Here is a 15,948-nt window from a genome sequence, read left to right as displayed (position 1 = left end):
TTCCAAAAATTGCAGGTTCAACAGGCAAACATGTTGCTTCTGACATGGGACGTGTACCAATGGAATATTCTCTGACTTGAGGATATCTTGCTGTATGATGCAGAAGTGGACGAGGTAAGTAGACATTTTATTTTGTATATTTCCATATTTTCCAATCAAACCATGCTCACCGTTAATGGTTTGTGCTTATTCATGTTTCCAATTGACCTATTAAGAATCATTTATGGCCATTCCCTATCCCTAAAAATATTCTGGACCCTAGAAAGCAGTATCACCGTCAGATTGTTGCAGCTCGACTGATCTCTTTAATCCAGGAATCCCTTATTTATAATGCAGTGCTTCTAAAAATCCCTTACATATCTTCCAGGAAGATGGACATTCATGGAAGACAACGATCCCTTAGGAGGAAATCAACCCTAAGTCTTCAGTTACTTTTCTAAAGGTCTCAAGCGTTTGACCAAAGCACTGCTGCAATAGTGTCTTTACTGAGGGTCTAATGTACTAGTCCCATTCATAAAAAAGAGATATGGAATTTGCACACCATCTGTTAATGCAATGTGCTATTCAACATATGTACTTATAGACCACATAAAAACTGTACATTTGTATGGTCTAATAAAATGACCTGCTGAGTGAATAATTATTAGGCAGGTCACAATTTGCAGCTTCCGAAGACAAGCCGTGAATGCAAGTCCTGTGTGGGTGAATAGACCTCCATCCCTGCATTTGCATTCTCAAGCAGAATATATTTGTTATACTACCCCCTGTCTATTAAAGGGGTAGGTGCTGCTTTTAACACATAGATAAGAGCAGGCAGTGGACCCTTGGACGACTAAGGCTACTCCCTACCCCCCAGAGACTGCTGACGCAACACTCAAAGGGAAAGCTGTGTCGTTGGGACAATTTCCCCCTTTGCAAATAATCTGCCACCACAGCTCTGAAGAGTGATGTGTGACCACATTTGGGGCTTCAAACCCTTGACTCATTCCATTGCAAATCTTAAATTGGAGCGGGCATCTCTTTGAGGCCCCCTCCTAGTTCTAATTAGTAATGGAAAGACTTTTCAGACTCATAAAAGGGCGTTCATACATTTAAAATGAGTTTTGTTGTCACAAACCCTGAGTTTATGTAAATTGCTGGCTTTCCAACCACCAACATTTATACTGAGACTTCAATTGTCTAAAAACCCTTTTTAGATCTGCACTCTTGACTGCCAATTTCTGTATTTTTAGCCTCATGTAGCCAATAGACTTCTAACCATGATATATTGTCACAGGCACCAGTTGTTGTGCTTACACTCATGCTCTCTGCATTTATTCCATCTACACATTGTTTAAAAGGCTCCTGCGTCAGTTTACTGCTCTATTGCACTTTGCGCTTCTTAATTACAACATTGAAAAAAATTCATTATTGCTGCATTTTTCTAGAGTGGTGCCCTCTCATCTGCTTTTCTGTCCTCCTCCGCTCCTGGTCCTCCTGTTCTTTATGAATACAATAAACAGTTAATAGTGAACGCAAACTTGTTACCACAATCTGCCTGAATAATACCAAGGATTCTAGGGGCATATGTACAAGCCCCTGTCACCACGGGACCGTCACGTTTTGTGATGTTCCCGTGGCGATAGGGGCCTTGCCTTATGTACAAGGCAGTGTTAAGCCACTTAACGTGGCTTAACGCTGCCTTGTACATAAGGCACCCCTTCACGCTATGTTTAGCGTGAAAGGGGCATGCAGTGTGTGTTGCGGTGGGCGTTCCACCGCAAAACCCATTGTATTTGACGCTGCCCCCTATGTGCAAGGGTGGCGTACATAGGAGGCAGCACTAAAATTTAGTTGGTGAAACGAGGAAAACTGCATTATTTCTCCTTGTTTTTTTCTTTTTCCATGTGTGCTGTCTTGTGCAGCACACATAGAAAAAGCAAAGCAAAATGCCATGGTTTGTTCATGTACAGGAAGGTATCCGTTCCTGTACATAAACAAACCGTTTTAAAAAAAGCCATTTTGTAACTTTCATGTGTGCTGCACACATGAAAGTTACAAAATGGCATTTTAGGATTGTTTATGGGCAGGAAGGAACACCTTTCTACTCATAACCAATATTCCCCTGCATGGAGACACCCTTGCACTCTGGTGCAAGGGTGCCTGTGTTGCCATTGCAGGGGGAAACGCAAGGCTGCACCACATTCTTGTAAATATGATGCAGCCTTGCGTTTCCAAAGTGGCGGAGCGTGCCGTAAAGCCCAGGAGGCTAACTACATGCTCCGCCACTAGTGTTTTAAAGCTGTCAAACACATAACTGAATACTTTATTGAAAAAGTAACAGATTTTTACCCTTTCAGTTGGTTTCCCCTCTGATCTTTAAAGGAATGAACTGCACCACAGGCATGTTGGCGAAAAATGTCTATAATTTCTCACTCATATATTTGATTTGTTTATTGTAATTATTATGCTATTTTGAGCGCTGTTCTTCAAAAAATACAGCACATTTTCTTCAGTTGCAAAGATACACTGTTCTGACCTTTGAATGCAGTTTCTTGTAATGACCAAAACATACATTTTTTGCTTTTAATGTACTTGACTGATGGGATGTTCGGAAAATTGTTTAAGTGGTCACTTTAAAATATAAGCACATATGAAATGAATAAACAAAAACACTTCAGGTAGGTTAACAGGATCATTTATTTGTACGTTTTCAGAATGACTGTCATATCATCCATCATCTGGGGTCCAAATGATAGATTTTTAAGCTAATGCTGTCTGCTAGTTTTGTGGAACCTAAAGGCAATATAAAATGCATCATTTTTCAATTGGGTGATGCACTTTATTTAATATCACACTGCTTTTCCATGCACTATCTGGTTAAAATGTATTTTTAGCAGTATCACTCAAAATTCCATCTACCTTTCGCAACACCTTTCTTGTATACTTAAGCCTTCCAATGGTTCACTCAGATATTGGGTCATGAGATGGAGGGGTGAAGTAGCAAGAGATACACACCAGGCCCTGTTGCTTTTCTTCTGGATGACTTGCCTCAAGGTCCCACACATCAAGGGCATGAGTGAGTGACATGCACACAGAAGTCTGTGAAATAACAGTTAAACAAATGCTGCCTCAGACACATGCTGCCTTGTGTTAAAAGCTGGTAGCTATAAGTACAATTAATCCCCTGATACAATACTGCCTATAGGTGGCTGCATAGTTAGTTTTACATGAGTCTGTGTCACTTGAAGAAAGGTGGGTCTTATACACAGATAATACTACAGTAACTCGGTGTCTTTGGGTGAGCCTTTTTAAAAGATTTGTTTAGGTTGTAAAAACATATTTAATATTTGCATCCAATCATGTTAATTGATTGAATTAATATTTTATTAAATGGAATACATTTTGTTACATATAATAGCTACACATATGTCTACTAATGTTTCCTTTAAAAAAAGCATGTTGGTGAACTCTGAGCAGAGAGAAAGAGATGCAGCTAAAGTAGCAAGCCCTGCAAATAGGTCTTCTATGGTTCCCAGACTTTCTATCTCCTGTCTCGGTGTACTTGCCAAACCCATGCCTTTTGCCTTGATATATCGGTGTTGTTACCTACTGCTTGAAGATACGATAGAGAGAAAGAGGGGGATCAGAAGAACTAAGGGGCCTCATTTATGAAAAGTGACTCATCGCTGCGTGAAAACAGTGATGCGTCACTTTTCACTGCGCCCTCCTTGCGACACCAATGATGCGTCATATTTACAGTATGACGCATCATGTCGCAAGGAGTTACAGATGCGTCAGTATTTCTGACGTATCTGTAAGCGCAAAAGTCACGCATTGCTGGAATGTGTCACAAAAGTGACGCAACTCCAGCAATGCGTCCTTTCACAAGGGGAAAGACCCATGTGAAAGGGCTTGCGTCAGTCTTGCGCCTGCTGTGAGGCAGGCGCAAGATTTTGACGCAACAGCGTCCTAAAAGTGACGCAGTGAAATCTTATAGATTTCACTGCGTCACTATTACGAAGCTTTTTGCGGGGGAACGCCCCCTGTGCATACATTATACCTGACGCAGGTATAATGTAGCGCAGGGGTTTACAAAGTGACGCATCTGCTTAGATGCGTCACTTTGTAAATGTGGTGCAACAAGGCACATTTTTTACTCCACTGGTGCGTCACTAAAAGTGACGCACCAGCGGCGTAAAAGTGACGCAAGGGCTCATAAATGAGGCCCAAGGTGTTTAGCATCTAGAACTGAAAATCTTGAGTAAAACACTATCCATACTAATTTCTTGAAATTCCGAAGTGCGTCTGACATTGCAACTATCTTGCCCAATATTCAGCTGGGACATCATTTTCCTGGATCACTTTAAAATGTGTTACACTGTGTTAGGATTGTTGGTGAAGAACTATGTGCCTGGTGTCCTAGATTTATTTTCTAATAACAACAATGCAATTCATCCTAGAATAAAAGTACAGTCTCATAGCTTAGAATGCACAATTTGTTCCCTACACATTTTGGGAAAGGCAACAATATTAAAACGCTACTGACAATAGCTGAATTCGTGTCAGCTTTCACTACAAAATGTACCCATCAGCTTTGAATTTGCATGGACTATGAACAATATTGCCTCTACAATAAGTTTTTACCGACAACAAAAAATATGTTTACTGTGGCAACTTTTTTTGCGCTTCTGCGCTTTTGTGTTCGTTGGAAGCTGCCATTATTAACGGAATTGAAGCCAGAAGTGATTACTAAAAGTTTTCATCAGAATTCTGTGCTCGTAATGTTCTGCTTTTGCATACTGTGAGATGGAACATAATGGCTCGATGTGTTCTATTAGAATGCAGCATTTAGGCTAAGGTATTTTGTTCATGCTGAATGTGTCAGCCAAGTGTCACAGTGTAATGGCCAGTGTCAGAATAACAGACAAGCGAGGACCCCTTAACGAGCTATGGTGCTTTAAATGTATCATTATGTGTCAGAATGTGAATGGTCTGAAAGATATTGCAAATGATAAGTTAATAACTATGCACAGATGCAATGTGACAGAATGTCCATGTCACCCCAGCTTAAAGAGGAGGACCCCTGAAGTTAATGCAAAGCTTTTATGTGAAGGAGCTGGTTTGCCCAAATATCTGTTTTATTTCACTTTTGTTTATTCGTCCAAGGTAGACCATTGATAATTTGTCTGTGATTTTGTTTTTAATAAACACCTTGTTTATACAGATATATTTGAATGTGGCTATCATATTTTCTAAATGTGGCGGTAATTCAGGTAGATAAGAAGAAATAAGAAGCATTTAATTAGCCTTGTTTAACAACATTTAATATAAATATATAGGGATAAAACATTTAAAATAAAGACGCTGGGGCATGTTATCAAGCAGGGCGATACGCAATTATTGCCGCTTTAGCGGCCGTTTTCGGACGCTAAGCGGCGATAATTCTATCGCTCTATTAGCAAGCTGACGCTAACTGATATCAGCGACAGCTTTTAGGTGATAGCGAGCGGTTTGGGGCCGCTTTGCATGTCAGCGATGTTTATCGCTAATGACATGCAAAGTGGGCGTACCCAACCAGTTAGCGACTGAAAGCAGTCGCTAACGTCGCTATCGCCTATTAGCAAGGCAGGCATATCGATGGAAAGATTTGCGCTAAGCGCGAATATCTCAAAATACTAACACCTGCCCAGACCAGTTCTTAGCCATGTTATCCAATGGGAGGTGGATTACATGGCTAAGAGCATTTAGTCGCTAATGGTGAATATCGCTGTATTCTCAGCGATATTCACGCATTTCGCCGCTATCCCTGGATATTTTAGCACAATGGAGAAAAACGTAGCTAATAGCATGTTTTCTCCGCTAACATATCCAGCGATAGGCAGCGATAAAAAAAATGCGCTAAGTGCATTTTGCGATAAATATCGCTATTCCTTGGTAATATGCCCCACTGTCCTTTGCTAAAAGTCAAATCCGAGCACGTTTATTTCTGAAAAATCAGCGAGGATAGCCTCTTACTGTGAAACCCCAGCAGACTCAGGTTTCCAAATGACAGCGGCCTCTGAATGCACACGAAAACGTGAGGCTAAAATATTTATACAAATTATTTGGTTCAACAATTCTTTGCAACTTTTAATTATGTAAAGAGGCTTTGCAGTCTTGGAAAAAAATCGTTTCTCTTTACCATTCCCTGCATCTCTATCATCACCGAAAAGCATTCTAGAGTGTTCTTTTTTTGATGGTATCAGCTGAGATTTTGAGATCAACTGTGACGTCACTCACAGGGTGGCCCCCTTTAATGTCTTAATCTGCCTTTTCATCTCTGTGTATCAGCCCGCTGAATATCAAAACCAAAATCTTGGTTTATTTGCACTGGTGCAAACAAACAAATGTTCGAAAGGCATGAAATGTCCAATAAGGGAAGATTATACAAGACGGTTTGCCTTCATTGTGGTTTTGTGCACAGTTTTTGACATACCCGTTTTACTTGGCCTGGCTTTAGAGTACACTGATTATCAGTTTCAGATGCAGCACCATTGCCAATTGGAAAAACATTTTCAGTTTCAGTTGTCAGTCAAACATCTGTCGCAAACTCTCAGCCTCAAAAGGGGCCCTTGCCTTGAGGCATCGAATTTTCAGTCGTTTGTCTGTTTGTCCTTCCTGTCAACGTTCGATCCCAGTGTAACCGAAAGGTGCACATTTATTTTCTTGTTCTTAAAACTCAAATTGATATATTGAATGACCCACAAAATAATGAATTGGTTATTTTATGAGCCTTTTACGGCCCTTTCGCGCCTCTCATTGTAAGATCATGCACTGAACTTCATTGAGATGTGGTTCCTAATTTTGTGAGAGACATGCGGTTACTGGGATATGCAGCTGAAACTTTGCTAAAACAAGGCCTCAATGAGAAATAAAAATATATATAAAATATATATATACATTGTATTGCATTTTCTGTAGGAGCCAGGTCACATAAACTGGCCATTCCTATTTGTAGTATTCGAAATGGTGGACTTCAACCTGTTGCTTTTGTAGGATCAAGTTGGAGGCAGCCATGGAGGACACAGCTATTCTATGGTTACTGTCCCTTATCTCTTGTTGCACTCAAAGTTGTAAGCTTGACATCTTTGTTTCAGGTCCCATACGGAGTACCTTTGGGTCCCCCTTTCAAGACTCATTTGAAATATTTTCATTAAAAAGCTGAAAATGTTGGGATGTCTGCTTTGTGTCCTTGCCTTCTCTCTCGGAAGGTATGCTTATAGAAGCGCCACTAGCCAGGTGGCTAACAGATATGGCTGGGACTTGTCTGAAGATGAGGGCCCTTAAGGTTCCCGAGGTAAACTAAGGGTCTTTGACAGTGCTTAATTGGAGCTGGTGGTCCCATTTTGGGCCCGTTGGGACTCTGTCTTGGGGGCAGAGCCTCATCTTTATTCATCAGACTTTGATCCAGAACAAGAGAGAGAAAGGCAGAAATAGGGGAAAGAAAGAGGAAGAGAATGACAGAAGAAGCAGTGACAAAGGAAAAAAGTAGGAATGAAAAGGAAACTACAAGAGTGAGCGAGAGTATATTGATTAAAGAAAGAGTCATTAGGTGAAATAAATACAAGATATCCTTGTTATACGGCAACACCAACGTTCGGAGGCTTCTGAGAAAACTTTGGATCCCAGAACGTATTTTTTTTTCAAACTAAGCACTGGCACAGCCCAGGAATAAGAACCAGACACCATCAGAGGAGGGTAGGTTCCGAACACCCTAATACAAGTATTATATGGGTACCTTGTGTGACTACGGAAGGCATGTGAGCTAATGTATCCAGACATCTGGTAAAGGTCAGAAACTGGCCAAGGCATGAGACGTCTGGGTTGGTCTTGCCAAGCATTGCAAAAAGAATAGGGCATCAGTCACCCACGCCACCATGAGGTTGAGCAGGGACACAGGAGCCACAGAAAAAAGAGGATCCTTAGCATTCCTGTTTTACCCTTTATGAAACATCATCCAATGTTTTATTTTTGTGTGTGCAACCGTGGGTTTCACCCACTGATCACTGGATGCCTGAATGTACTTAAAAGTGCACTCTCCCTGTGAGTATTTGTATCCCCCCTGGTTTCCCTTCCTTACTAATGTCCACTCACCTCCATTTTAAAAAAAAAGATATTTTTGCTTTTCATCGATTTGTATGAACATGTTCATTGTCCAACATCTGTTATATTTCTTTATGGACAATTATTATTGATGATTGCATTAAAATCAAAATATGTGGGATTCCGAATGTTCCCCTTTGTTTTATTGATGATTTCAACAAAATTAACTTGCAAACTTATTTCCCCGGATGTTAACATTCCTTATCCTTTTAACCAAAGGGAAAACAAATCCCAAAACCCAAAACCTATTTATGTGCTGTCTAGGAACTCACATATTGAAATTGCTTCTTTATTTTTCATACGTTTGATCTGCAGGCACACTAATCAAAGTGGTAGAGATTCCTTGGATACCTACGAACACGTCCCCCTCCTCCCCCCAAAAGGAGTATAAGAGTGCCTACCTTGCTTCAGGAATGATTCTTGAGTGCAAATACCCAAATCGGGTCAGTGACTAGATTCAAGTTCTGGGGATGCTATGCCCTGTGCATGTATACAGGGCTTCCAAAGCACCAACTGGAGTAACGTCAGGACTTGTTGCCTCAGCGGAGTCTAGAGACTGTGCTAGTCTTTTAGAACTGTGTGCCACCTTCAGAGGATTGCCTTAGACCATTGTCTATAGCCAAATCACAGTGATTATGCATGGGAGCTCCATTGAGCTCTAATGAATGTACTGTTATTTGCCATGTACACTAGAGCAGTCTGGGACCTTTTGAGGGTTCATGGAGGCCCCTTGATGGTAAAAAGAGCCACATCAGTTGGGCCCAGGACCAGTGGCGGTTGGTGGCATACCAAAATGGGGAGGATACGAGCATACATTATAAATAAATATTAAATAAAGAAAAAATAAGTTTTACTTACCTTGTCCTGCAGCATGTCCTTGATAATCTCTGGTCCCTGCCTCCAGATAACTCATAGCGCGAGGTCTAACAACCAGCTACCTTAGCCAATCCAGGCGCTGCACACATACTGTTAAGCACCATGAGTGAAGCATCTGTATTGGCTGGTGCAGGCCGCGTCAGTGCTCCAAAAGGTACTGAATGCCTGTGCCTGCTCTATAACCCACCTGTCTAAGACAGCTGGGTTGGAGACGTTTGAATTGCGCATGTCTGTCTGCCGCAGTAAGATCGCCAGCCAAACTGCCATGTGCACTTCAAACTGAAGGGGCCACTCCTCATTGATGCCAATTAGCAGCAGATATGCACTGGCCCTGCCCCCACTCTCCATCGACAGAGAGTAAAAAATAAAATAGTAATGAAATATTATTTTTCACTCTTTCTGTAGCAGTGTGTGTGAGGGGTGCTCCTCTGCTCATATGGAGGAACCGTCTATGCCCAGGACATGGGTGGGGGTGTCCAGTAGCTCTATTTTATTACTGAGGAGTCCGTGCCCTAAGTGCAGAAGGATGTCGCCACAGATAGCTGAATGAAGCCTAGGTGACTGTGAATGGAGTTACTGCAGCTCTAATTAGTGTGCTTTAAAAGCATTGTGGTCTAGAGGAGCTTTACCCCGGGCTCGTGAAGCCCCTTTATCATATCAAGGGCCATCCCAGGTCAGTTACTTGGAAATTGGTCTTGGATATGTGCGTGGACCTTTTGGAGCCCCAACTTGACTGTTGATATGGCCTTTCACCTGAGAGAACAGCCTGGGAGTCCTTGTCAGTATTTTGGAATACTGTTCTGAATACAGATTAATGGATTGGATTAGTGGGTAGAAAATTACCTAAGGGCCATGTGTCATGACTTCATGAAGTTCTAACCAAATTCCTGTCAGAACCGTTTGCCTCATTGGGGTCCACAACTACTCCAGGCCCTTGTCACTCCTCATGAATTATAGGTCTTAGTTGGTGACTGAAGCCCATGTCTGATAGCTGGGCCCTGAACATGAGGAGGGGACTCTGATGTGAGGATTTTGGTGTACTATATTATAATAATAATAATAATAATAATAATAATAATAATAATAATAATGAGGTTTGTAAAGCGCCTGGTAACGCCCAACAGTGTGTCCCCGCGCTATGGTAAGTGGAAGAAGCAAGTAACCCCAATCCAAAGCTGGTATCTGCCCGCCCTGTTAATGACGGAACAGGTAGGTCTAGAGCTCTCTTCTGAACTGGGTCTCCGAGGGCTGCAACCGGAGTTTAATAGGGAGTTCATTCCAGCGCCTAGCCACCAGGAACCGGAAAGATCTACCACCCATCCTGGCTTTCTTAACTTTAGGGATGAGCAACAGACCGGTCCCACTGGATCTAATTGACCGTGCGGTCCTATAGACAGTGATAAGACTCTGCAGGTGCCTAGGGCCGATGCTTTGGGTAATGCGATGACAAGTGCAAAGGGCCTTAAACACAATTCTTTCCCTAACAGGGAGCCAGTGAAGCATGTCCAGGGCCCTTTTAGAGGCAGCCCTCCTAGGTTGTCTTAGGACCAGCCGAGCCGCCGCATTTTGCATTACCTGAAGCCGGCTAAGGCTCTTGATCGTAGCCCCCAGATATAGTATGTTACCTTAGTCTAGGCGTGAGGTTACCAGCGCATGCACTAGTGTCTTCCTGGCTTCTATAGGACCCAGGTCCATGGTTTTCCGCAGGCCTTTCAGAACACCAAAACAGGTTCCCACCACACGTCTGATCTGAGGTTCAAAAGTAAGATCAGAGTCTACCCATACACCCAGGTTCTTGGCCTGGGAGCATGGGGTAGGGGCCGGGCCTAAACAGGGTGGCCACCATGCCGATGACCACAGCGATGGACCACCCCCCACCACGAGCACCTCTGTCTTGCTACCGTTCAACCTCAGGCAGTTGTCCGCCATCCAAGAGGCAAGCTCCTGCATGCATGCTCTGAAGTTGGTAGCTGCCAGATCCGGTGCCCGCGAAAGCGAGATGATCAGCTGTGTGTCATCGGCGTATGACACAATCCTAATTCCGTAGCCCTCCGCTATCCTCGCCACTGGAGAGACATATAAATTGAAAAGGGTGGGACTAAGGGCAGAGCCCTGAGGCACACCCTGATCCAGTTTCATGGCAGCGGAATAGTGTGCGCCCTGTCTAACCTGGAAACTACGTTCCACCAGGAACGATTGTAACCATTTTAGCGCCGAGCCTGAGACACTGCCCCTATTCAGACACTGTAGCAGGGTGTAAAGTGCCACAGTGTCAAAGGTGGCGCTCACGTCGAGGAGAATGAGCGCCATAGTTTGTCCCTCGTCAGCTCCCTGCCTGATGGCCTCCGTATATGATATGACTATGGGGCCCTATTGTGGACTACACTCGGTGACCATCTTAGGTCCTGTCTGGCTTTTTTACTTAACCTTCGCTCAACACTGGGTAGCTGTGGCTGCGAGCAGTAAGGCTTGGCGAAGAAACTTAGTATAAAGTGTTTAAAAGCACCAAATAATGAAATAAAAAATCACACAACAAGAAAGTGACACAACAACAATTTATAAAAATAGAGTGTATTTGTATGAATTTTTATAGACCTGAATCATCAAAATCCACCAAGGGGTTCCGGAGACACAGATTTTAAAATATTTTTTCACTTTTAAAAGCAACTTCAAACAAGCAATGGTCAACAAAAAAATGTGTAAACTTTTGAATAGGTTGAAAGAGTTGGTGCAAATACTCCAGCCCAGGTTGGGCGACCAGATCCGACAGGGAAAGGGTCTAGGGGACCAGAGAGGATACTTGGGAGAAATGCTTGGCCACCAGAGTGTTTTGAGGCAAGCACCAAATTTTACAGGAAGACCTCCACAGACATCAATGGAGTGGTCCTGATGCTGAGGATACAGGCATAGGATCCTCAAAGGATACTCCATTTGTGGTACAGTCAATGGGGGTGTCTTTGTAGTGGTCCCTTGGTTCATAGGTGATGAGGGTCAAATTTAGCCACAGAGATCGGGGTCTCTCGAAGTCCTCTACATTGCAGGAGCAGGCAAGTCAATGTTGGGCTGCTAGCCTCTGTGCACCACTGCTGGAGCTAAATACTTAGGTGGGGCCTAATGTCTCTTGGGTATGATAAATCCAGACTTTGACAGCACTCCCGGGTCTGGCAGACGCAAGTGCAACTTTTGACTAGCACAGATTTGTCATCTCGTGCACCCAGTGACTGGTAGCTGCAAAACGTTTGCAATGGCTACCAACATATCGGTGTGAGCTTCTGCAGCTCTTGGGTCCCTGGAGTTGGTTCCAGGGGATCAGCTGACTGATCCTTGGAGTTATTGATGTAGGTTGGGGCTGGGAATCAACTTTTCCCAGACCAAGGAGCCGCAAGCACAAGCCAAATTTCACTAGCCCACAGTGCAGCAGGTGCAGTCCTTTTGACGGTGCAGCCTCCTTTTGTTCAGTTTCAAGGGCAGCAGGGCAGTCTTTCTTTGGTCCTCTCTCTGTTTCCATTGGGATCTGAGGAGCAGGGTGTCAAGGGTGCCACATTTAGCCCAAGAAAGAGCCACAAGGGAACCATGCAGTCACTAGTCAATGGGATACTGGGTCTCCACCATCTTACTGATGTATTCCCTGCAATGTGTGGCATCTGGCTATCCCAAAGTGGACCAATCTTGCCCCTTTCAAAAGGACACAACCCTCCCCTGATCTTGATGAGCACAGTAGCCTACCCAAGAAGTGTGGCTACAAATGGACTACACACCCAGAGGAAAACCGGTTTGGGGACGGGTTTTCCCTCTCTGCCTCTGTCTCCTACTTGTCTGTAGGAACAAAAGGCATTCTTCTCAGGTGTGTTGTTGCTCTTAGCCCTTCAAAGGTAGCTTCCCATTTGAAGCTTGCCTTTTGCACTAACACCCTGAGAAGCCATTCTGGGACAGAAGGTCACACTTTGCACTGCAACAACCAGCCTTTGCCCTTGGGTGTCTCTCACACGTCTCTCCAGGTGGGCAGAAAGCGGCTTGTGTGCCAGGGCCTTTGTGAGGCTGCTGGACTAGCTGGATTGCAGAGTGGCAACCTTCTAAAAGTTGGTGACATTAAATTTGACCTGGGCATCAGGTCACGATTAATGGCAAGATTAATTTGATCCCTTACAAGACCCAGTTAGGTAGTCCCATTCAGAGGTTAGCCATGTTGGGGTGCGAGCAGGTAAAATTGCATTGCAGTTGGCCACACACTCCGTACATTTCACAGATTGTGATCAAAGTTGAATACATTCATCAAGATGGGGCTACTAACCTTTCCACAGCAACACAACAATTTGGGTGTGTTGCTGTTAACACATATAAAAAATGTATGTTCTACTTAATAACATATAGCTCCCTGTCATAGGGCTCCATAGGCCTTCCTTATGGGAGACGAGGTAAGACTTACATATATCATTTAGGTAAGTTGGGGCATTGCCATTAGTTGTAGTGGCAAAGTCGAACTATCAGTGTAAACCATGCATTTTGAGTCTGCAGTGGCAGTCTGGGATCCATTTTGTCCTTCCTCCCACTCAGGGTGGCACACACAGTGCTGCATCCCCGAGGGAACAGTATGCCTTATATCGCCTGGGTACCATATACTAGGGACTTATAATTAAGTCAGTACCTGCCAATTGGATGCATCCAATTCAACATCTCTTTTATATAGGCTTGAGACACTGCCTCTGAGGTCTGTATAGCGGACCTCAGGGCACTCTCAGAGTCGAAAAACCAGCAACATTAGTCCCAGAATATGGGGGTGACCATGCAAAAAGAGGCATTTCCTTACACAGGGCAACTCTAATCTGGCTATGTATAGAGGAGTTTGCCCCTGGGAACCCTATATGTCCCAGCCAGGCTGCCAGAACTCTGCCCTGCTATCGGAGGGATGATATGGTCTGCTGGCTGGACCCCAGGCCTCTTTGCTGTGCAAGGAGACATACAGGACCTGCAACTGGGGGCCTTTTAGAACCTTTGGCCTAGGAATCATGTCCTGACCTCAGTTACACAAAGGGCTGCCTGGTGTTGGCTACCAAAACTTGCATTCAAGGACTGGGCCCTAGAAATGGATATGGGCCTTCAGAAGATCTAACTTTGCCATACTTAGTACTTAAAATCTCAAAGGAGCTTGCTGGTGACTAGCAGGATCATAGATCTCTCTCCTGAACGCAAAGGTACATCCTTGGTTGACTGCTTCAGGCCATGCCTTGCCACACTCTACTGAATGTTCAAGCAGGCATACTGGAACTCTGACTGGTAGCTGGTCAAAACTTGAAGTCTAATGCATGCCCAAGGCCCTTGAATGTCTGCTGGACTGTGACCTGTGCATGAGGAAAATCTGGTACGCTGATGGAGCAGGGTCGAGAGACCAGTCTCCAGACATACATTGAAACTCTTATGTGGGTCTGGTCGGGGTCTGATGGCAGGGAGGAGCACAGCAGTCATGTATGGTATATGGAGTTCTACCATGACAAGGAAGATGCCTGGCCAAGGGACTAGGCCCTAGATGTGCAGATCAGCCTGCCATTGCTCTCATATAGATCTTGTTAGGGATTTATGGTTGAGAGGAGCCCAGCAATGCTTGTCAGGCTCGTGGAGCTATACATTGGGTACAGCAGATGCACCACGTGGGGGTGGGGGCCTGGATCCTTCAACAGGTACCACAAGTGGGCCTTGCAGAGCTGTGACTTTCATCTGGTCAGAGCCCAATGACCTGGAGAAATCAAGGAGTTTCACCAGGCCTGTGGGACTCTTCCCTGTTTACTGAGGGACTGAATGGCTGCATCATAGACCTGCATGAGAACCTCCAGCATGTCAAAGCTGGTCAGCTTTTTTAGTCAAGGAGTAGCTGGGAATTGTGTCCTGTCTATAGAACTCTGATCTCTGCACATAGGGCTGCCCATGACTGCAGGGTTTAGACATTCAGAGTTCTGTCCTTTCTAAGGTCACTTTTGGCAATTGAGCTATTGTTAACAAGGTTACCAGCAAAGGTAACCCCCACCAACTGTAACTGTCACTGTGCAGGTTGTGCCTTGCTGTTGCTGGATGCTTGGAAGTAGAAGCAAGAGCCCCGTAATGCTCATTCCATTGGGGCTGCGAAGAAAAAATAACAGTCGTGGTAATTCACTGCTGGATTGAGAGGCTCCCACTTATCCTACACCTCATATGTTGCTTCACAGTGCCAGAATAGTGGCTGGCTTAACAGGGACTGCAAATTCTTCATCTTCCTTTCATTAGCTAAGATTAAATCTAATATTGGGATCAGTGGCAATCTTGTTCATCCATTATCATGCATCACTAATTAGATGGCAAGGCATTTCACTACTCATGTACCACCTTTCTGAATCATTCCATGTTATTTTTGTGCCAGTCAGGGTGAATGTGCGCTAATTTGTGGGTGACAACATCTGAGCAATGTTTTCGAAATCAAATTCTATGAAATAGTACTTACCAATGCCCATCTTTCAGCACCATTAATTCTGAGAAGATCAACCACCAAAAGCTTAGTGGGGCTAATTAAGGAAAAGGGTTGTGTGGAGGAGCCTGCAGGGAAGGGGATCTGGAATGAGATGAGGAGACTTCAATGAATGATGAACTAAATACCTGACCCAAATTACATTCAGTGATTAAAGCCTTGTTTCCTAGGTGAGGTTCTCTATATGCCAACCACTCAAATCTGTGTCCTCTGACAATTACAAACTCAAGAATGTAGGTGTGTCTCTTGATTCCTATTTCGAGGTTGACCCTGACTTATGAGATACTGTTTTAAAACATCCTTACAATATCAACTGTCCTCAAAATATATAGGGGCAGATTTACAAGCCCCGTGCGCCACTTTTGCGTCACTTTTCCAAAGTTAAAAGTTAAGCAAAAGTGGCGCAAGTGGCTTGTAAATCTGCCCCATATTCTTTACTCTTCAGATGGGTTCTC

General features: G+C 43.9%; 1 protein-coding gene across 1 annotated transcript in view; it reads left to right on the top strand.

Annotated features, from left to right (window-relative positions):
- Positions 1-15,948, top strand: part of FUT9 (fucosyltransferase 9) — a 675,803-nt gene that overhangs the window by 312,493 nt on the left and 347,362 nt on the right. Inside the window, exon 3 of the mRNA XM_078646847.1 lies at positions 16-114. The gene's annotated coding sequence lies outside the window, so the exon portion shown is untranslated. The remainder of the gene's footprint in view (positions 1-15; positions 115-15,948) is intronic.

This window comes from Lissotriton helveticus, chromosome 6 (genome assembly GCF_964261635.1).
Source record: "Lissotriton helveticus chromosome 6, aLisHel1.1, whole genome shotgun sequence".
NCBI lineage: Eukaryota > Metazoa > Chordata > Amphibia > Caudata > Salamandridae > Lissotriton > Lissotriton helveticus.
The sequence above is the reverse complement of the archived record's forward strand: the minus strand, read 5'-3'. Positions and strand labels throughout refer to the sequence as shown.